Genomic DNA, 22,880 nt, shown 5'->3' with positions numbered 1-22,880 from the left:
ATGCTGCCTGAGAAACAGATCTATTAGATGCATTTAACAGGACAGAAGGGTGCAGTTAATCAACAATTTTAGGGCTGTTGAATGTTTCATATTTATTTTTCTAGAAAATAAGAAAAGTATGCTGGATAAAGGGTGAATTAAACTTGGATTCATCTTGGACAAACTGGACTCTAGTCATGACAGTACCACTGCCTGGCACTGTGCAGTCTGTGGGACTCAGTTTACTCATCTTTACAATGGGCACAAATAACAAGACTGCCTGTCTCACTGGGGATTGTTGGGCTAATAGATGCGAAAGGCTCTCATGAGCTATAAACTCAGACTGAGAATCAAACACCTTTGCCTTCACCCAACTGGGTCACTTTAGACACAAGATGCCTGCATTATGTCACAGAATTCCTTGGGGTACAGTGATATAGGAAATGACAAATAACTTTGAAAAGGCAGGAATCTGGGGCAAGTCTTGGGGCACTCAATAGCAGTAACCCTTTATACAGAAGCAAATTGAGAACACATATTCCTACCTCCCCTCCCCAGGAAGATTCACAAACAAGCAAGAAAAAAACTTCACTATCTACTTTGAGCCGAGGACCATCCAGGCCCACCCTTAACCTCCTGGCCTGGCAGCGCAAGTCTCCTGAAGTGTGGATGACCTAGGGGTGGTTACTTAAGCCCTCCGCCTCATCTCATCTGTCAACCGGATATACTGAGAGAGCCCTTGCCACATGTCAGAGCATTAAGTGAGATCATATATTTGAAAAAATGCTGGTAAACATTTAACTATCTACAGAGCTGTCTGCATGTTAACGATCAGCATATTTACAGTAAGTGTGTGGCATGAATATGAAGGAAACCCCACTAGGCAGAAGCAGAAGTTCTTTTCAAAAAACCTGATTTGGAGTAAATCTCCCTATAATGGATGGAGCTGCAGGGAAGGAACATGGATAAGGGTCAAGAAAACAGTGGCTTTGAGATTTTAGGCTTGAATCCTGTCTGTCACTAGTGGTGACAATTTGCATAATCTTAGGCAATTTATTTAATCTTTCTGAGCTTTGGGTTTCTCCTCTGTAAAATGAGAATAATAATAGTACTTACCTCACAGGATTGTCGTGGTGATTATTCAAGATTATGCGCTTTAAACAATTCACACAATGTCTGGTTCCCTGTAATAGATAGTTTCAGTCAGTAGGTGGGTTGGAGAAAGGAAGACAGACTATTAACTGGTAAATTATTTATATCTTGTTCCATACTGTGGCTCACTCTCACCTAATGAAATATATAAACAGTATACATATTGGCAAGAATTAAGCGATCATACTGGTCTTCCCTGGTAGAGCAGATGGTAAGGAATCTGCCTGCAATGTGGGAGACCCAGGTTCGATCCCCGGGTCAGGAAGATCCCCTGGAAAAGGAAATGGTAACCCACTCCAGTATTCTTGCCTGGAGAATCCCATGGATCAAGGAGCCTGGCGGGTTACAGTCCATGGGGTCGCAAAGAGTCAGACATGACTGAGCAACTAACCCTTACCCCCTAAAGAAATAGTCTTGCTTGTAATGATGGAGAGATGTGGAGTGATTTTTTTTTTCCTTTCTTCAGTTCTTGTCATAATGTTGTTTACAAAAGAATACAGTTTTGACATATATACACATATATGTATATATGCTGTGCTCAGTCGCTCAGTTATGTCCTACTCTTTGTGACTCCATGGGCTGTAGCCCGCCAGGCTTCTCTGTCCTTGGGACTTTTTAGGCAAGAATATTGGAGTGGGTTGCCGTTTCCTCCCCCAGGGGATCTTCTTGACCTAGGGATCAAACTCGTGTCTCCTGTGTCTCCTGAATTGGCAGGTGGATTCTTTACCACTGCGCTACCTGGGAAGTCCATATATATACATATATATATTTAATAATTGTATTTATTTATTTTTGGCTGTGCTGGGTCTTCGTTGCTGCATGGGCTTTTCCCTGATTGCAGTGAGTGGAGGCTACTCTTGGGTGGTGGTGCACAGGCTTCTCGTTGTGATGGTTTCTCTTGTTGCAGAGCACAGGCTCTAGGACACACAGGCTTCAGGAGTTGTGGCTCCCAGGCTCAAGAGCACAGGCTCCAGAGTTGCAGAGTACGGGCTTAGTTGTTCCTTAGCATGTGAGATCTTCCTGGATCAAGGATCGAACCCTTGTCTCGTGCATCAGCAGGTGGCTTCTTTACCACTGAGCTACCAGGAAAGACCCTATATATATATTCTTTTTTTTTTTTAATTTAAAAAGAAAAAACAAACCTTACCCTGAAATGTTGTGGCAGTTGTCTCTGAAGATGCCTTCAAGACCATAAGTCTTAAGTAGGTGGAGACAGAAATCTACAACTTGCAGGGAGAAAAGTTAGAAAGTGTTAAAGTAGTCCAGTCCCAGTGCATTTGGGAAAGCATCCATAGGGGTCTAAGAGCACCTTCTTGAACACAGAAGGTACTCAAGGACTGGGCTGTCTCCTTTCTCCCCCATGAGCACCTCCACCAGCATCACAAGCTAATCATCAGCTGACTCTCCCGCAGCCTCCTTTAATCCAGGGCAGATCTTAGTCTGTTTGCAGTTCAGGTCTCTGATCAACATTATCTCCCTCCAGAGCCCAGCCCGGATCATTCTATCTCATTATCCCTTTTTCTTTTATTCATACCACTTATACACTATCTAGAATTATCTCATTTGTTTACATGTTTATTATATACCTTTCTTTCTCTAGAATATAAACACCATCAGATCAAGGACCTTATCTGTCTCACTTGGCCACTGTATCTCCAGCAATGGAACACTGGCAAGGCACTCACTCAGTATGAGGGGATGAGTAGGGGACAGATAAGCAATGCCCCACCTCCTACCTGACTGACATGCACACATACCTGGGCACAAATCCAGGCATTTTAGCCAAAGAGCAGATGGGAGCCAAGGCCAAGGTATAGGTAGCAACTGGCACAAGAGGCTCCGGTCATAGAAACCTGTAAGTTTCAGCAACATCAGCTTTGTGTAACTTTGGACACAAATCTGCTGGTTAGACACAGCCACATAGACCTGGTATCTGGGCTTTGGTGCAGGCGTGGATATGAGGCCAAAAGTCCATGTCCTTCCTTGAATTAAAAAAAAAAAAAAACAACAAAAGACAAAATCTGGCTCAAGGGAAACAAATTCTTGGGAAATAGCACAAGCTTACTTTGATTCAACCCACATTTACTGGGCCAAGTTCTGTAGCAGGAAGAACAAGATTCAGAGTGTATGTCTCATAGGGTGATAGGCCTAGAATCGGAATAACTAACAAAGCAGAATAAGGAGAGAGTACTAAAACAGCCCTTACTTCTCCGGGAACACCGACAAAGGATTCAGAAGCTCCATTTAAAGCTAAGTCCAGGCTCCCCATTCTTGTAGAGGTGCGAGTGCCATCAGTAGGCAAACCCACAACAAAAACAGCCCTTGAGAACCTCGGTCGTCCTTGCTGTCATTGCAGACTGTCCCACAAGTTCTGACATCCTTCTCCAGCTCTGCAAACAGTGGCAGGCCTGGGGGGCAGATTGACAAACCGCTTCCCGCTATTGGCACAAAGCAGGACAAGATCTTGAACCACGCAGTTCCTCGGAAAGAACGGCCAGTTCTTCTGACCACAGCCTGGGCGGTTCTAGGGGCTGCTGCTTAGCCCTGGCAGGTGAAGGCAGGGCTCTGTGCTCCAGGAGAAAAATATCCCGGCATCTCCTTTAGCAACAGGCCTGCTTCCGAAAGGTTATACCTAGGGGCCTTTGTGGATCTTTTTTTAAACATTAAACAAGAAAAGAGAGAAAGAAAGAGAGAAAAAGTCCCTCCCAGCCCATCGTCTTGCGAGCACACACCTGTTGCAAAGATTTTTGGAAAGAGCTTTGGGGTCTATACATCTGACTTCAGTTCTGTTTCACCCACCACTTTTCTTAAGCAACTACCCTTCCCCTCTCTGTACCTCAGTTTCCTCATTTGTAATTAGAGGGACCAGTGGTGTTTTTCAAACTACAAGTTTTAATCCAATGATAAGCAATAAATTCAGTAGAGTTTTTTTTGAAAGGGAAATAGAAGAGTTTAGAATATAAAATATCTGAATGCATTGCAATTAATAGGTAAGTATTATCTTGTAGAACTTTTATTTCATCTATCGACATGCTTACCCTGAGATCAAAACAAAATGTGTTTCACACTGTGGGTTACTGTTTTGTTTTGTTTTTTTAAAGTTCAAAACATACTATTTGAGTTTTCAAGGCTAGGACCAGTAGGTTCAATTCTACTCCTGGCCTAATTGCCAATTTCCCATTGTTTGCCTGCAGACCGAGCCCAGCTCCAAGTGAACCTGTGATTTGGCTCATGAATAGATATACCTAATCTCCAAAGTGAATGAGGGTGCGCTCTTAAAAGGCCTGCACCATGACCCATCCTCCGCAAATGACAGGACTTTTGTGACTTCTCACAGTGCACGTTAGCTGGGTTTGTTTTTCGAACTTCATATAAATGGAATCACAGTATGAACCCTAACTGTGGACACAGTGACCTAGAAAGGAGATGCTCAATGCTGTGTTTATTGTCCAGCATGACATCAGCCAGAAAGCATTGCGAAAATAATAATATTATGATTATTGACTGAAGGCCTGTTGGGTGCCAGACTCTGTGCTAAGGGACTTAAAAACATTCAAGTTCATTCTCACAAGGTCTATGGGATTTGAGGTGTCTGCTATGACCCTCGTGTTTCAGAAAGAGAAACTGAGGCACAGGGAAGTTGTAATGTGATGTCCTCAAGGTCATGCAAATTGCGGAGCAGGGCTGGAGGGAGCCCTTATCTGTCTGCCCTTAGACCCCTTTCCATTACACACTTTTCCAAGGGGCTGGCGTACTTCGCAACAAAGTATATTGGAGACTGCTTGGAATCAGCCCTGTGGAGTCCTCTCCTACCTGGCTCTCACCCTCATTTGGTGGAATCCAGTTGGTTTACACTGCTGAGGAGGCAAGCAAACTACCCTTCACGAAGCCAGGGGGTTCCAGAAGGCCTGAATTAGCCAAGAGGTTTAATTTGGGGATATTCTTACTACACGAAATTTCTTTCAGAACATTTGGTCCTTTGGGACTTCCTCAAATTGCCAACGATTCGACAGAAAATTCCATCTCCTTCTCCTTGGTTGCTTCATAGTATCCAGCAGTTCCCCTACCTTAACCTACAAGTGATTGCCGCCTTTGGCAGCTCCTTACTAACCAGAGAAATTTGACTGTTTTTTTGGGTGGGGGTTGGGGTGGGGAGGGGGTAGGGGTGGGGAGTGCTTTTGCTTCCTTAACAAATACAATTACATTTCACTACTTCATTGGTGAAGCCACATCTAACCAATGAGATTGGTTGGTAACTTGTTCAGTCTACTCAAGAATAGAGGATAAAAGGATCCATGTATCAATTTTCTTCATATTAGAGATTTTTAAGAGTCATTTTTTTGGTTGTTGTTTTTTTTTTAGTATTAGCCATCCCGATTACAACATACCTACTATTCCAGAGTTCCAAGGAAATTAGTCAGGCCTTAAAATTAAACTTTAACCTTGATTCTAATTAAAAATACAATTTGCCACATTAGTTTCATATGTTTGTATTTCCTGGCCTCAAAAACACTACTGGCCCTGACTACAGTAGTTGAAATCCTACTTAGCACTCAATAACCAACAAAACTTCCTGCACCCCCAGGCAAAGCTCAAAGAGTGGTCCTTTCGCTTCCATAATGTTCTGTAAAATAGAGGCGTGCACCTCCAGCTCCTAATCACCATCACCACCCCCAAACCCTGAACTCCCCTCAGGGCAGTAACCACACTGTATTTATATTTGTCCTGATATTTACCCCCAGCGCTGGCAGGATCAGGTTTCCCGCACATAGCAAGACTTCAGAATACATTGTCCTTGAATCGAATCAATTTCTGAGGAAACTTTTTATTGAAATATAAGATGCCCACGATCGTAAGTGTTTCAATGTTCACAAAGAGAAAGAACATATATCAGGCGCTCCCAACCCCCCCAACCCCATCCCCCACCACCTCCCCCAGCCACCCCAGAAGGTCTGCACCATGGCCCTTCCTCCAGCAAAGATAAGACTTTCCGGAGGTAACTTTGCTTGCTTGTTGTTGTTGTTGTTTGGAACTTTGTATAAATAGAATCACAGTGTGAGCTCCCTCGGTTTGGGCTTTTTATACTAAACATCATGCTTGTGAGATTTAACCTCACTGTTTTGCAGCGTGCTGGTTAATTTATTCCCATTTGCTGGCCAGCATTCCACTGTGGCTGTGCAGTTATATATTTATCCATTCTACTGCGGATGGACACTTCGCTTTTTTCTAATTTGGAGCTCTTCTGAATAGAGTTACTATGAACATTCTTGGGTATTTCTTTCTGTTAACCATTTACCCAGGAGTCCTATTGTTCGGCTTTGGTGGATGCTGCCAGTTTTTAAGGGTTTTGAGGTGGTTGTGGAAACTGAAAAGCTGTTTCTAAAATTTACATGGAAATACAAAAGGCCAAAAATATTCAAGACAATCTTGGACAAAGCTGGAGGTCTTACACTACGACATATTATAAAACTACAGGAATTAAGACAGGGTGGTTTAGGCACAAATAGGCCAGTGGCTTGGAAGAGAGAATTCAGATAGATGCAAGCATAAATATTACTTGATTTATGATACAGGTAACATAGCCATGTAGAAAAGACATAGTGATGTTTTCAATAAATGGTGCCAGATCAATTGGATAAACACATGAAAAAAAAGCTTAACCACACGTAAAAATCAATTCCAGATGGATTATAGATCTAAACGTTAAAAGGAAAACAATAAGGTTTTGTAAAAAAAAAAATGTATAAAATTCACTAGAATATGAATATGACTGGAATACTTGAAGTAGGTAAAAAATTCTTATAAATAGGACATAAAAAACTCTCATCATAAAGGAAAAATTTTGATACACTGAACTACTTCAAAAATAAGAATGATTCCTCAAAAGATACCATTAGGAATTGAAAACACAGCACTGATTAAGAAAAGATGTTTGCAAACATAGACCCAACAAAGGACTTGTAAACAGAATGTATACTGAACTCCTACATGTCAATCATAAAAGAGAACCAATAAAAAAGTGTGCAGAAGGGGAAAGAGGAAAAGGAAAAACTTGAATGGGCACTTAAACACATACACACACTATGGCCAAATGGCTAATAGACATATGAAAAGGTGCATCACGTAAATGCAAATTAAAACCCTCAAGCGACATCCCTGGACTCAGGAAAACTGCTAAAATTGAAAGTCACGTGATACCCGGTGTTGGCGAGAATGTGCAGTAACCAAGCTCTCCTACACCGCTGAGGTTAAGGAGCAAATACTGGTCTGTTCACTGAACTTTTATCAGGATCTGCCCCAATTTTTCCCTCTCCCCAGGTCCCAGGAGAGTGGGCTGGAGTGAGCGGGTGGTGGTTGGAAAGCGTGTACAAACCTCCACGTCTTCTCTTCGTTCTCTGCGTTGGCCCAGGCTTCACACACTCCCTGAACCGTATTTTCCGCTAGATCCTTTGCTAGAGCCCACGCAGACGTTAGAAGTAAGATGCACTTCGGACCAGGGTGGCCTCCCTCAAGAGCTCCTGAAACAAAAAGGCACATACTACAAAAAACATGTAATTCTTATCTCATCCAAAGACCCAAAGCTTTCTGATGCCTCTTAAATATGTCCCCAAAATGAATTCCTAGAATTCAAAGTTATGCTCATTTTTATTTCCCTATAGGTTCAAGTTGCAAAATTACCCTCCTGAAAGGTTGGATCAACTTTCACTCCCACAAGAGGCAGACACATGCCCCATTTATCAACGTGCTAGGTGAAAAACAGTATTTTGTTTCATTTAGCTCTTTGATCACTAAAAAAGCTGAACTTTTAAAAGCTGTTTATGGGTCATTTTAATTTCTTCTTTTGTAACTAGAAGTTCACATATTTTGTCCATGTTGTCAGTAATTTTGTCTTATAATTCTGAAAGAGGGCTCTATGTAGCAAGGATATGAACTTCTCACTTATTACATACTGTACATATACTGTGGATATTTTCCCCAATATTTGGTGTTTCCTCCTTTAATTTTATTTATAGCATTTGTTCTTATACAAATGAATTTTAAATATTTATATAGTTAAAAAAAAAAGAAAAATCTATCTGTTATAACCTTTGTATTTTTGCAAAGTATTTAGGAAATCTCTTTCCATTTCAAAATTATAAAAATGGTTATACATTTTTCTAATATGCTTACATTTGTTATCTTTAAATATTTGAATCACTTGGAGTTCATTTTGCATAAGTTAAGGCTCCAGTCATGTGTGTATGTACTTTTTTTTTTTTTTCTTCCAGAATGGCAGCCAGTAGTTCCAGCACCATTTATTGAAAGATGTATACTTGACCAGGTCATTTATCTGTTTTTTGGGTAATACAGTTGAATAGTAAGGTTCACTATCAGAAAGATCTCCCTGGCCTTCCAGCTGGCAGATTGACCCCAAGCCACCAGAGTGGAGATGTGGACCAGTAGGAGGTTCAGTTGCAGCAAACAGTGGGGAACAGGAGAGTGCTGGAATTACAGCAAGCACGGGGCGAGGTGAGGAGTGAGGACTGACTGCCCTCGTTCCCTCCCTCTGGTCCCCGATATTCACTTCATCTAGCTGTCTTTCCACATCTGGAAGCTTCACCAACTGTCAGGGGAGGGAATAATTAATCCCAGTAGCTAATCCTGGAGAATCTGGAATCAGATTACTGTATTTAAATCCTGACTTCGCCACTTACACCAACCTTGTGATCCCCACTTACACCAACCTTGTGATCTCAAGCAAGTGTCTTTATATTTCTGGTATTCAGTTTACCCCTGAGAAGTGGGGATCATAGTAACACCTACTGCAGAGCACATGGAGGAGGGTTTTAAGGAACTAAATCATACGCAGCACTTAGGTTGGTGACTGGCACAGAATAAACTCACAGAGTCAACATTGTTATCAGTTAACTTTTAAAGAAATTCATGACTGTCTAGTAGAACAAGACATTAGTCCTCCCTTGGGCTGGGTCTGAGCCTGAGCAGAGCAGTTAGAGGAGTAGGTGGAATTTCAAGCCGATGGGAAGGTTTTCAGGTCAAATGGTTGAAGGCACTGGTCTAGAAGATGTTTTCTTTAGGGAGCCTCTATTCTTTAAGGCATACTTATGCAATAAAGCTTACAAACGAAGGACTAGCATACTAATTAATGTTGCCATGTCTTGGGGCTTCCCTGGCTCTGACGGTAAAGAATCCACCTGCAGGGAGAATGGCATTGAAACATGCATATTATCATACATGAAACGGATGGCCAGTCCAGGTTCAATGCATGATACAGGAGGCTCGGGGCTGGTGCCCTGGATGACCCAGAGGGATGGTATGGGGAGGGAGGTGGGAGGGGGGTTCAGGATGGGGAACACGTGTGCACCAGTGGCAGATTCATGTTGATGTATGGCAAAACCAATACAATATTGTAAAGTAATTAGCCTCCAATTAAAATAAATAAATTTATATTTTTAAAAAAAAGAATCCACCTGCAATGCAAGAGGTCTGGGTTTGATCCCTAGGTTGAGAAGATCCCCTGGAGAAGGAAATGGCAACCCACTCCAATATTCTTGCCTGGAGAATTCCATGGACAGAGGAGCCTGGTGAGCTACAGTCCATGGGGTCTCAAAGAGTTGGACACGGCTGAGGGACTAACACTAATAGTGTATTCCGCCACCCTCATCCCACTTTTAAACATAACTGCTAATTAGTTTAGGTAAAGTTTTGGTCAGAAGTGGAGCCACTGGTGTTTGTCTTTCCTTCTCATATTTTTCAGAGAATGAGATAACAGCTACAGTTGATTGATTTCATCATAGGCAGACCTTTAACAATTATTTCATATAATACTCTGTAATATATCCAAGGTTGTCATTATCATCCCCAAGGTCAAGAAGAGGAAAGGGAGCTTCCTCGAAGTGAGGAGGTAACTTGCATGCAGTTTGCCATAACTAAGAACCAAGATTCAACCCAGGTCTCTCTAACCCCAGGACTCAAGCTCTAAACTCAATGAAGAACACATGGATATTGAGCTGGAATTTTGGAAGCTGGGAAGTCCAGCTTGGCAGATGGGAGAAATTACTTTCTGAAGGATTTAGTGCCTTCTATTTATTTACAAAATGGTCATGCCTGGAAGGACTTCGGAAGGAATCTGTCCAGAGTCTTCATCGTACAGATGGAAAACCTGGAGCCCACAACAGGATGTGTCTGAGCCGATTACACAGGGAGCTCTCCACTGAGTCTTGATCTCCTCACTCTGTACAGTAACCTCCATGTAACCTTCATGTGGCCTCAAGATAGAAGGGGAAACATGCTCAGTGCTACACAGACTGTATATCGTCCTGGCCCAAAGAAGCTTGCAAATCACCAAGGGAGAAAATTCATGCCGACAAATAACAGTCAAAAAACGAAGATCATGCCATCTAGTCCCATCACTTTATGGCAAATAGATGGAGAAAAAGTGGAAACGGTGAAAGGTATTGTTTTCTTGGGCTTCAAAGTCACTGCAGATGGTGACTGCGCCATGAAATTAAAAGATGCTTACTCTTTGGAAGAAAAGCTATGACCAACCTAGACAGCATATTAAAAGGCAGAGAGGTCACTTTGCTGACAAAGGTCTGTGTTGTCAAGGCTATGTTTTTTCCAATAGTCATGTATGGTTGTTAGAATTGGACCATAAAGAAGGCTGAGCACTGAAGAATTGATGCTTTTGAACTGTGGTATTGTAGAAGACTCTTGAGAGTCCCTTGAACGCAAGAAGATCAAACCCAACAATCCTAAAGGAAATCAGTTATGAATATTCATTGGATGGACTGATGCTGAAGCTCCAATACTTTGGCCATCTGATGTAAAGAACTGACTCATTGGAAAAGACCCTGATGCTGGTAAAGATTGAAGGCAGAAGGAAAAGGGGAAGACAGAGGATGAGATGGTTGAATGGCATCACCGGCTCAATGGACATGAGTTTAAGCAAGCTCCAGGAGATGGTGAAGGACAGGGAAGCCTGGCATTCTGCAGATCTTGGGGTGGTAAACAGTTGGACACAGCTTAGCGAATGAGCAACAAGTAGAAGGGTGAAAAGCACTTTGGGGTCTTTGGAGCACTTTATCCCTCTGACCAGAATCAGGAAAGACTTCTTGGAGGAGTTTGCATAAGAGCTGGGTCTGCAGTAGAAATGACAGGAAGGGCACTCCAGATGGAGAAGGGGCTGCTGGTAATGAAAGCTAACATTTATTGAGCTACAGCATGCAGACTCCATTATAAACACTTTATACTTATTAATTCCTTTAAATCCCACAGGACACTATAAGGTGGGTACCGTAATTATCCCCATTTTAGAGAAGGGGAAATTAAGACACGTAAAGGCTAGATAGCTTGTCCATGAACATATGGCTAGGAATTGGCAGGTTCCAGGATGAGAATACCAGCCGGAATGACTCCTCATTTCTTGATGCCTGAGGGGAGGACCCAGGGAGGAGCACTGGGAAGAGGACACAGGATGAAGGAGTAGGATATAGGTTCTTTTTCCAGGACAAGTCAACTTCTAATTGACCCTTGGATTTTCCTACCATCTAGGGACTTCCTGATATAGGCAAGGCGTACTCAGTTAATGAGAATCAGGAACCCAGACCCACTGGCCTCTCTGGACCTTCCAGAAGCTACCAAGGCTGAGCTCAGAGACTCTGGTCAAAGGGCCACAGAAGCCATCTGGCTCACTCTAGGGCCACAGTGTCCAAGAAACCATCCTGACTGATGTTATACCAGCTCCAGGGGTTTTCCTAATGCCAACCATAGCTGTGGCTCAGATCCCCTGGAGACAGCAAGGTTTGGAGATAAGAGGACAAAATACAGCAACAGCCCAAGTCCAGCACTGAGAGCTGTGTGACCTTGGGCCAGTTCTGACCCTGGTTGGATTTCCTGGAGCATCTGGCAGCGGGGATCAGCCTGACTTCTAGGCTTCTTGGGAGGAATCTGTGGAAAAAAACTAATGAGGGCCTGCACAATGCCTGGCTCCCAAAAGTGCTCAGTCAATGCTAACTTCTTGCCCTTGACCTTGAAGCTCGTCATCTTCTTGGAGAAGGCTAAAAATTGGATAGACTCACCCCATTCCTCAGTTTCTTGTTGTCCCTTAAAACAGATCCACAGGCCCTTGGAATGTTGACAATGTGACTGCTAATCACTAGAAGCAGGAGACAACAGACACCGACATGGGAGGCACCGAAGGCCTCAGCACCCATGTACATTCCCCTGTCAGCATCTCCTGCTCCAACGTGACAGCAGCCTTTCTTGGGCAGCACCCACTTCTTCAAGGCAGGAGTGGCTTTCTTCAACTCTCTTCCACCCCAGAGCTTCTCAAGTTACCATTCGAGTTCCATTCATCATTAACTGCTCATGAACACCTATCCAATATTTTTGACATGAGCTAACTCAGAGGCAAATGGGAAACCCAGAGCAGTGCCCATAGACAGATGACGGATAAACAAAATATGCTATATGCATACAATGGACTGCTAGCCTTAAAAAAAAAAGAATGAAATTCTGACACATGCTGTAATACAGATCGACCTTTATGAAGATAGCAGGCTCCATGGAATAACCCTAATGCAAGAGGACAAATACTGTATGATTTCACTTACGTGTGGCACCTAGAGTAGTCAAATTCATAGAGGTAGAAAGAAGTTACCAAGGGCTGAGAAGAAGGGAGGATGGGTAGTTAGTGTTCAATGCATACAAAGTTTCAGTCTGAGAAGATGAGAAAGACCTGGAGATGGAAGGTGACGGTTTCACAACAAGGTGGATGCACTTAATGCTCTTGAACTGCTCACTTAGAAATGGTTAACATAGTTTGACATCAATAAATGAACACCCACAACATCCTTTAAAAAGTGGTTAAAATGGAAGCTCTATGTTATATATATATGCTGTGCTGTGCTTAGTTGCTCGGTCATGTCCAACTCTGCAATCCCATGGACTGTAGCCCACCAGACTCCTCTGTCCATGGGGATTCTCCAGGCAGAATACTGGAGTGGGTTGCCATGGCTTCCTCCAGGGCATCTTCCCAACCCAGGGATCAAACCCAGGTCTCCTGCATTGCAGGCAGATCCTTTACCATCTGAGCCACCAGGGAAAAGTGAAAGTGAAGTTGCTCAGTCGTGTCTAACTCTTTGCAACCCCATGGATTGTAGCCCATGGAATTTTCCAGGTAAGAGTACTGGAGTGGGTTGCCATTTCCTTCTCCATGGGATCCTCCTGATCCAGGGATCAAACCCAGGTCTCCCACGTTGCAGGCAGAGGCTTTATCTCTGAGCCACAGGGTTACTATCTGAGCCACCAGGGAAGTCCATTATATACATATTTTACTACAATTTTAAAAATATGTGAGCAGATTAACAATGGGTTAAACAACTGTGGCACATCCAAACAATGGAGTGCTGGAAATTATTATTACTATTATTAAAATTAATATTCAGTGCTGAAAATTAATAAGCTATCAAGCCATGGAAAAGCATGGAGAAAACCTAAATGCATATTACTACGAGAAAGAAGCCAATCCGAAATCTACATACTCTATGACTCCAACTATATGACATTCTGGAAAAGGCAAAACTGTGGAGATACAGAAAAGGCAGCAGGGGTCACCAGGAGTTGGGGAGGGGTGGAGGGATGAACAGGTGGAGCACAGAGGATTTTCAGGGCAGGGAAAACACTCTGTATGATATCATAACGATGGACACATGTCATTATGTATGTCATTCTACATATATTCAAACTCACAGAACGTGCAATTCCAAGGGTGAACTCTAATGTCAACTAGGGACTTCGGGTGATTATGATGGGTGAATACTGGTTCATCCATTGTAACAAATGTACCCCTAGATGTTGACAATGAAGCAGGCTATGCATATAGGAAGTATACAGGAAATCTCTGTACCTTACCCTCAGTTTTGCTGTGGCTTCCCTGGTGGCTCAGCGGTAAAGAATCTGCCCGCCAATCCGGGAAATGCAGGTTTGATCCCTGGGTCTTGAAGATCCCCTGGAGGAGGAAATGGCAACCCACTCCAGTATTCTTGCCTGGGATATTCCATGGACAGAGGAATTATGGGCTACAGTCCATGGGGTTGCAAAGAGTTGGACATAACTTAGCATCTAGAAAACAACAAAATTGCTCTGAAAAAAAGTCTTTACAAAAATAGGGGGCAGAATACAAATGGAAGTTGCCTGTCCCCAGAGGTCTCCTTGTCTGGCTGAGACACAAAGAGATAAGCCATGTGTTAAGAGATCTCGATGATGCAGGCAGCCTCAGATATCTTAGACTGGCCCTTCTGCTGCTCAGAGTATAGAAAGTTCTCTGGAGGCAGTGAGTCCCTTCTATATGGGGAGGCCTGGAGCCTGGGTGTAGCCATCTCAGTGGGTCCCCTAACCCTTCCTGGAGAAGTCCCTTCAAGTTGGGGCACAGGGCCCAAGCAGTCCTGCCGTCAAACCACACCAGCTTCAGTGCTCTATGGGAATTCATTCTGCTAAGTGGGCTTGGCCTTCACAGAAATGGATGTTGTGGACTCGACACTCCCCAAATGACACCCCCTTCTGCTCCTGAATTTTTCACCCAGCCCAGCTCCATATTATTCAGCTCTCCTCTTTCTACCCCATCTCCCCCACCTTCTTTGAAGAACTCATAGCCATCCTGACCTCTCAATACCCACTTCCAGAGCCCTAGGTGGGAAGGGCTGTGTGGGTGCCAGAGGGCAGCTATCCACTCACTCGAGCCAATCCCAGGACTGGAGTTAGAGCTGACAGTGAGATGTCCTAAAGCATTGGGACAAAGACGTGCAAAGCTGAACAGAGACAGGATGGCTCTTCCAGACCAAAGTTGAACTGGATTTAGGATAAAGGAAGGAAACTGCCCCTCAGAAGAGGCTGGAGGCAGGAAAGGAAGGCATGTCAGCCTCAAAGTCAAACTGTTAATCGCCCAGTCATCTCTGACTCTTTGGGACCCCAAGGTCTCTAGCCCGTCAGGCTCCTCTATCCATGGGATTTCCGGGCAAGAATTCTGGAGTGTGCTGCCGTTCACTTCTCCAGGGGATCTTTCCAACTCAGGGATCAAACCCTGGTCTTCCGCATTGCAGGCAGATTTTTTACCATCTGAGCCACCAAGGAAGTGTCAGCCTGCAGGTGCAGGAAAAGTAGAGTCATTCATTCATTCATTCATTCAACAAATAACTTCTAAGCCCTTATCAGGCGCCAAATGCTGAGAGGTATGGGTATAGATATGAGAACACAGACAGAGTGAAGGAAGCAGCCTGGAGTCCTGCTCTTGTGTAGCTGACAGCTGTGACATTCTAGGGAGACCATAAGAAAGATAACCAAGACAAAGAAAGGATATGTCAGACGGTGACAAGGCCACGAGCTCGGCAAGGGGAATAGAGATTTCCAGGTGCGGGAAGGGAAGATTGTAGTATTTTAAAGGCCAGTTATGCTGAGAAGTTGGTACCTGAGCAATGACTTAAATTGAGAAACTGCTATTTGGGTGCCTGGAAGAGCATTCTGGAGACAGGATAGTGCAGATACAGAAGACCCGAGCAGGGAGGATGCCAGGACTGTTGGAGGAGCTCCTAGGAAGCCAGGGTTGGAAGGGAGTTTTTTTCAAGTGGGGAGCAGGAGATGAGGTCAAGAAGGAAACAGGGAGCTGGGTTGTCTCAGGCCTGGTAGAGGATGGCAAAGACTTAGTGAGACATAACAGTTGATCCCAGCACTGTTCAGTGGGGAGGGGGGCCTCACCAGTGCATTTTTAGCCTTCCTCTCACAATGGCAGGATGCTTTTTTTTATTATTACTATAGTCCTTTAATCTGTAAGTGAGCAAGTGAGTGAAGTCGCTCAGTCATGTCCGACTGTGCAACCCCATGGACTGTAGCCCACCAGGCTCCTCCGTCCATGGGATTTTCCAGGCAAGAGTACTGGAGTGGGGTGCCATTTCCTTCTCCAGAAGATCTTCCCGACCCAGGGATTGAATCCAGGTCTCCTGCATTGTAGACAGACACTTTACCATTTGAGACACCAGGGAAGTCCTATAATGGCAGGATGGATGCATGGGGTCATGAACCTGCTTGAATTCCTTGCCCACAAGGTAACTTTCTGGTCATACCCTGGCTTCCCACAGACAGGTCCTCTAGGGCGAGAGCCTGCTGGCAGCCAGGGTGTTGTCCTCACTGTGACACCTCTACTCTTCACTGTGAATCGACATATAATATGGTGTGGTACGGATGGTATGATACAGTATGGTACAGTATGGTATGGTGTAAACCAATATGATACAATGCTGCAGCTGCTGCTGTTTTGTCGCTCAATCATGTCCAACTCTTTGCAACTGCACGGACTATAGCCCACCAGACTCCTCTGTCCATGGGGTTTCCCAGGCAAGAATACTGGAGTGGGTTTTATGATATAATACACAACCGTATCTCAGAGCTTGTATAACGTGACTCCAGCCCCCAGAGTTGAAGCCGCCCTGGCGGGTGGACTAATCCAGTCTCTAAACCAACCAGACTCCTGAACTAGGTCCCAGGGTCACAGTGTCCTCTCCACGACTGTGCCACTTGGTGAGGCCACTCGACAGCCAGTCAGCTGCCCTTCTCTTGGCACTGTCCTGATCTCGCCACTCAACTTGTGAACCAAACCACTGAGCCTCAGTTTACTCAGTTGTAGAATGGGCATGATACTTTCAACCTCCAAGGGTGGCTGTAGGAACTGAACGAGATAAAAACCTCTGAGAGCCAGCAAGGCTCCTGGCTTCCCCTCTCACCCTCCCTTCCATGACACTCACCCCTCTTTTGTTGGAGCACTCTCAGCAGGGTCTCTCCAGCCTCCCAGCTTTCATCCTCATGCCTGTCGGTGCATGGTAGACATGCAGGATGCTTCAGACTCCCTAAACATCTCCCTCTGGTTAGAATGCCCTTCCTGTTCTCTGCCTGATGAGCAGCCAGAGGTCCTTCAAGTTCTAGCTGCAATGCCACCTCTCCTTTAAAGCCTTCCCAGGCTCTTTCTGGGGCTTCTCAGGTGACGCTTGTGGTAAAGAACCCACCTGCCAAAGCAGGAGATGTAAGAGACGTGGGTTCAATCTCTGGGTCGGGAAGATCCCCTGGAGTAGAAAGTAGCAACCCATTCCAGTATTCTTGCCTAGAAAAATCCCATGGACAGGGAAGCCTGCTGGGCTGCAGTCCACAGCATCACAAAGAGTCAGACACAACTGAAGAGACTCAGCATGCAGGCCCCCAGGCTCTTTTTGTTCTTCCTGCCTGGTTGATTCTCCTGACTGCTTACAGCACCCAATGCTTTCCTCTATCACAGCTCTTACTGCTGCACTGGTCTAACTACCTGGGTTGTTAGTATTATTTTTTTAATCTAAACTAAAACTCGAGCTCCCTGTTGACAAAGAAGGATCATCTTCTCTTGTTTCATTAAGTTTTGCCTGCCAACAAATTTTTAGATTCACCATTATTTTGTGTACCATTAAGAAAGAAAAATATGCACCACTTACATCTTGACACCTTGGCTTCTTGGGATTTGTATTTTATGCATCATGAAAGAATTCTTCTGAACTTACTTACAAATAGTGTAGATATCATTTATCACTTCTGTGCATATCATATGTATTTGTACATGAAATCAATTGGTTAAGGTATTACCACTTGCATTGTGACTAGTACCTGTCCAACAGCAACTGTAAGAGCCATTGATTGTAACACCTACCCCAGTTTTAAAGATGTTAATGAAAGGAAAAAACACATGCTACAGATGTGAGAGTTGGACCATAAAGAAGACTGAGCACTGAAGAATCGATGCCTTCAAACTGTGGTGCTGGAGAAGACTCTTGAGAGTCCCTTGGGCAGCAAGGGTATCAAACTAGTCAATCCTAAAGGAAAGCAACCCTGAATATTCATTGGAGGACTGATGCTGAAGCTGAAGCTCCAAGACTTTGGCCACGAGAAGCAAAGAGCCACCTCATTGGAAAAGACCCTGATGCTGGGAAAGACTGAGGGCAGGAGAAGGGGGCGACACAGGATGAGATGGTTGACTGGCATCACAGACTCAGTAGACATGAGTCTGAGCAAACTCTGGCAGATAATAAAGGACAAGGGAGGCCTGGCGTGCTGCAGTCCACGCAGTCGCAAAGAGTCAGACATGACTTAGCGACTGAAAGACAACAAAAAACGTGAGGAAATACAGATTATCCCTTTCTCCTAGACTAGTGTCTGGCACCCAGCCGATGTTCAATCAATGTGTGTAGGCTTGCTATAGCTTTGTGACATGATTCAGGCCAATCTACAGCGACAGTGGTCATTTCTATACAGCCCTGGACCTCTCAAGTGTCCAAGGCTTCTGGAAGGACAGGTTTGCACCAAGGCATACCAGAGGTCATTTGAGGAGGAGCTGGAGGCAGCGGAACCTCTGAATAGTTCCTGGTTTCCCAGTGGACAATTGGACCAGGAATGGCGTGTTGCTGGGCAGAGAGGAGTCCTTCAAACCCCCAGAATTTCAACAGGGTCAGGCTGAGACTATGAACTTTGGAGCACAAAACCTTAGCTGTTAAAAATACATTTTTATCTATGTATAAAGTTTGGACCCCGTATCCAGAAACAACAATAAATCTTAGGCTCTTTCTATCTCCTGCTGCCCCACTCTCAGTGATATATACAAGCTGGAAAAGATTTTTTATTTTTGGATAGTGAGAGACAAGGCAACAGAAGGTTATAACTTAAGGAAAGTAATAACATGTTCTGGCCAGAAATGCCCCACTGTGTCTCCATGTGAATGTCATTGTGTTTGAACAAGTTGAACTGAATTTTTTCTGCTGATTTTGAATGTGCAATGCACAGGCATATACAGAAATTACATGAGGGAAGAACAGAAAGACCCCCATTGCTTGGCATCATATTCTAAGCTTACACAAACTTGGAAGGCTGTTCTCAAGCCTCTGACATTTGGCTACCCCGAGTCTCACTCTGTGCACAGAGGAGATTGTCAAAACTCAGGTGGGTGCAGTCAGTCCACATGGTTGACGTCACAGAGAACAGGAGAGCCAGGAGGAGGGGGTTTGACTGTGTCCTGGGAAGAGACCCGGAGGCATAGGCAGAGCCGTCCCATGCCTGCTGGGGGGCTGGGTTTCGAGTGTAAAATGGGGCCTGTGAAGCCTCCCATCTGGGCAGAGTTCACCAGGCATTTAACAACCCATGTGGCCGGAGGACTGCAGAGGGTTCCAGGGGACCCCCACGGCACCTGGAGTTAATCCTTTAGTTGCTGGATCACAGGAAGGACCAGGGGACAGTGTGGTGGGGGACACGAAGGACAGCTGCTGTTTATTTACAATATTGATGAAATATTGCAACAAGCAACTGGACTGTATCTGTGTGTGTCATATGAAGAGCACCCTATCGGTGAACTTTCTGTGAAGATGAAATCAGCAAATGAATGAATGAGTGAGTGAATGAATGAATGAGTGATTGGGTACCATGCACTGTGCTTGTGAGTCAAGAATGTTCTCTCATCCAGTAAATATTTATTGAATGTCCATAGTGTGCAGTATTCATGTCAGATGCTGAGGATGAAAAGCTAATTCAGAAAAAACCCTTCTTTGGAAAGTCCTTCTTGAGGTAATAAGTGATGGGTGGGAAGGGCATCTCTTGTGGAGTGAACAGTATGAGCAAAGACACAGGGACAAACGCAAAAGAGAGCAAATCAAGCAAGCAAGCAAATAAAAAGCGCCTTATCTTGTTCTGAAGCAACAATCTGTCATTGTGATCAGTATACAGTTTGAGAAGCTGCAAGAGATAGGGCTCTTGGAAGTGTAAATAATGGCCAGTCTGCGAGGGCTGAACACTGTTGTGTGGGAGCGTCAGGGATGAGCGGCAACAGGTCACTTTCACACTGAAATAGTCACTGCACAGCAGGGTGGGGCCTGGCCTCCAAGGGCTAAGGCTGGAGGCAAGGAGGCCACTTACAGAGCCATTGCAACAATCCAGGTAAATGAAGGGGCAGAATAGAAATTGGGAGGATAAACTGAAAAGATTAAGTTTGGTTTATTTTTTTAAGTTGAAGAGTGAGAGAAAGAAATAGGGCCAAAACTTGATCAGCAAACCTAGGGTTAAAGAGAAAGTGACATATGACCAAAATATAGTCAATCCTTTATGATAACTTGGTATGGAGTGTGATCTATCAAAATATCCAATTATTATGTTGCACACCTAATATGGGTTATTCCTGGTGGCTCAACTGTAGAGAATCCACCAGCAATGGCAGGAGATGTGGGTTCCATCCCTGGGTGGGGAATATCCCCTGGAGGAGGAAATGGCAACCCACTCCAATATTCTTGCCCGGGAAATCCCATGGACAGAGGAGCCTGGTGGGCTACAGTTACAAAACAGTAGGTCACGAATTAGGACTAAACCATCACCACCGCACACACCTAATATACTATTATAATGTTGTATGTTATATAATAAACATTGTAACAAAATATAGGAGTAAAGTAATGCTCAAAATTCTCCAAGCCAGGCTTCAGCAATACGTGAACCGTGAACTTCCAGATGTTCAAGCTGGTTTTAGAAAAGGCAGAGGAACCAGAGATCAAATTGCCAACATCCACTGGATCATGGAAAAAGCAAGAGAGTTCCAGAAAAACATCTATTTCTGCTTTATTGGCTATGCCAAAGCCTTTGACTGTGTGGACTGAAAGAGATGGGAATACCAGACCACCTGACCTGCCTCTTGAGAAACCTATATGCAGGTCAGGAAGCAACAGTTAGAACTGGACATGGAACAACAGACTGGTTCCAAATAGGAAAGGAGTACGACAAGGCTGTATATTGTCACCCTGCTTATTTAACTTATATGCAGAGTACATCATGAAAAACGCTGGGCTGGAGGAAGCACAAGCTGGAATGAAGATTGCTGGGAGAAATCAGTAACCCCAGATACACAGATGACACCACCCTTATGGCAGAAAGTGAAGAGGAACTAAAAAGCCTCTTGATGAAGGTGAAAGAGGAGAGTGAAAAACTTGGCTTAAAGCTCAACATTCAGAAAACGAAGATCATGGCATCTGGTCCCATCACTTCATGGGAAATAGATGGGGAAACATGGAAACAGTGTCAGACTTTATTTTTCTGGGCTCCAAAATCACTGCAGATGGTGACTGCAGCCATGAAATAAAAAGACGCTTACTCCTTGGAAGGAAAGTTATGACCAACCTAGATAGCATATTCAAAAGCAGAGACATTACTTTGCCAACAAAGGTCCGTCTAGTCAAGGCTATGGTTTTTCCAGTAGTCATGTATGGATGTGAGAGTTGGACTGTGAAGAAAGCTGAGCGCCGAAGAATTGATGCTTTTGAACTGTGGTGTTGAAGAAGACTCTTGAGAGTCCCTTGGACTGCAAGAAGATCCAACCAGTCCATTCTATAGGAGATCAGCCCTGGGTGTTCTTTGGAAGGAATGATGCTAAAGCTGAAACTCCAGTACTTTGGCCACCTCATGAGAAGAGTTGACTCATTGGAAAAGACTCTGATGCTGGGAGGGATTGAGGGCAGGAGGAGAAGGGCACGACAGAGGATGAGATGGCTGGATGGCATCACTGACTCGATGGACGTGAGTCTGAGTGAACTCCGGGAGTTGGTGATGGACAGGGAGGCCTGGCAGGCTGCGATTCATGGGGTCTCAAAGAGTCGGACATGACTAAGCAACTGAACTGAACTGAACATAATATTATAAGTCAACTATACTTCAATTTTATTTTATTTTATTTTTTTTTAGGGTAGAGTCTTCATGAATTTATTTATTTATTTATTTATTTATTTATTTTTTTCTAAATTTTTAAAAGAAAATCCATCCTGAACCCTCCTCCCTCCTCCCTCCCCATACCATCCCTCTGGGTCGTCCCAGTGCACCAGTCCCAAGCATCCAGCATCGTGCATTGAACCTGGACTGGCATCTCGTTTCATACATGACATTTCACATGTTTCAATGCCATTCTCCCAAATCTTGCCACCCTCTCCCTCTCCCACAGAGTCCATAAGCCTGTTCTATACATCAGTGTCTCTTTTGCTGTCTCGTATACAGGGTTATCGTTACCATCTTTCTAAATTCCATATATATGCGTTAGTATACTGTATTGGTGTTTGTCCTTCTGGCTTACTTCACTCTGTATAATAGGCTCCAGTTTCATCCACCTCATTAGAACTGATTCAAATGTATTCTTTTTAATGGCTGAGTAATACTCCATTGTGTATATGTACCACAGCTTTCTTATCCATTCATCTGCTGATGGACATCTAGGTTGCTTCCATGTCCTGGCTATTATAAACAGTGCTGCGATGAACATTGGGGTACACGTGTCTCTTTCCCTTCTGGTTTCCTCAGTGTGTATGCCCAGCAGCGGGATTGCTGGATCATAAGGCAGTTCTATTTCCAGTTTTTTAAGGAATCTCCACACTGTTCTCCATAGTGGCTGTACTAGTTTGCATTCCCACCAACAGTGTAAGAGGGTTCCCTTTTCTCCACACCCTCTCCAGCATTTATTATTTGTAGACTTTTGGATCTCAGCCATTCTGACTGGTGTGAAATGATATCCCACTTTCACCATTACTATTCAACATAGTTTTGGAAGTTTTGGCCACAGCAATCAGAGCAGAAAAAGAAATAAAAGGAATCCAAATTGGAAAAGAAGAAGTAAAACTCTCACTATTTGCAGATGACATGATCCTCTACATAGAAAACCCTAAAGA

The 22,880-nt window shown here is 44.1% G+C and overlaps 1 long non-coding RNA gene across 1 annotated transcript; it reads right to left on the bottom strand.

Annotated features, from left to right (window-relative positions):
- Positions 1-461: 461 nt before the first annotated feature.
- Positions 462-7,644, bottom strand: LOC139184474 (uncharacterized). The gene is made up of 4 exons (XR_011567971.1): positions 7,505-7,644; positions 2,889-3,113; positions 2,279-2,357; positions 462-1,163 (listed from the first exon to the last, which is right to left on the bottom strand). It is a non-coding gene; the product is annotated as an uncharacterized lncRNA (long non-coding RNA).
- Positions 7,645-22,880: the final 15,236 nt, after the last annotated feature.

Source organism: Bos indicus, chromosome 8 (genome assembly GCF_029378745.1).
Source record: "Bos indicus isolate NIAB-ARS_2022 breed Sahiwal x Tharparkar chromosome 8, NIAB-ARS_B.indTharparkar_mat_pri_1.0, whole genome shotgun sequence".
Taxonomy (NCBI): Eukaryota; Metazoa; Chordata; class Mammalia; order Artiodactyla; family Bovidae; genus Bos; species Bos indicus.
Note: the sequence above shows the minus strand (reverse complement) of the source record. Positions and strands in the feature narration are given on the sequence as shown.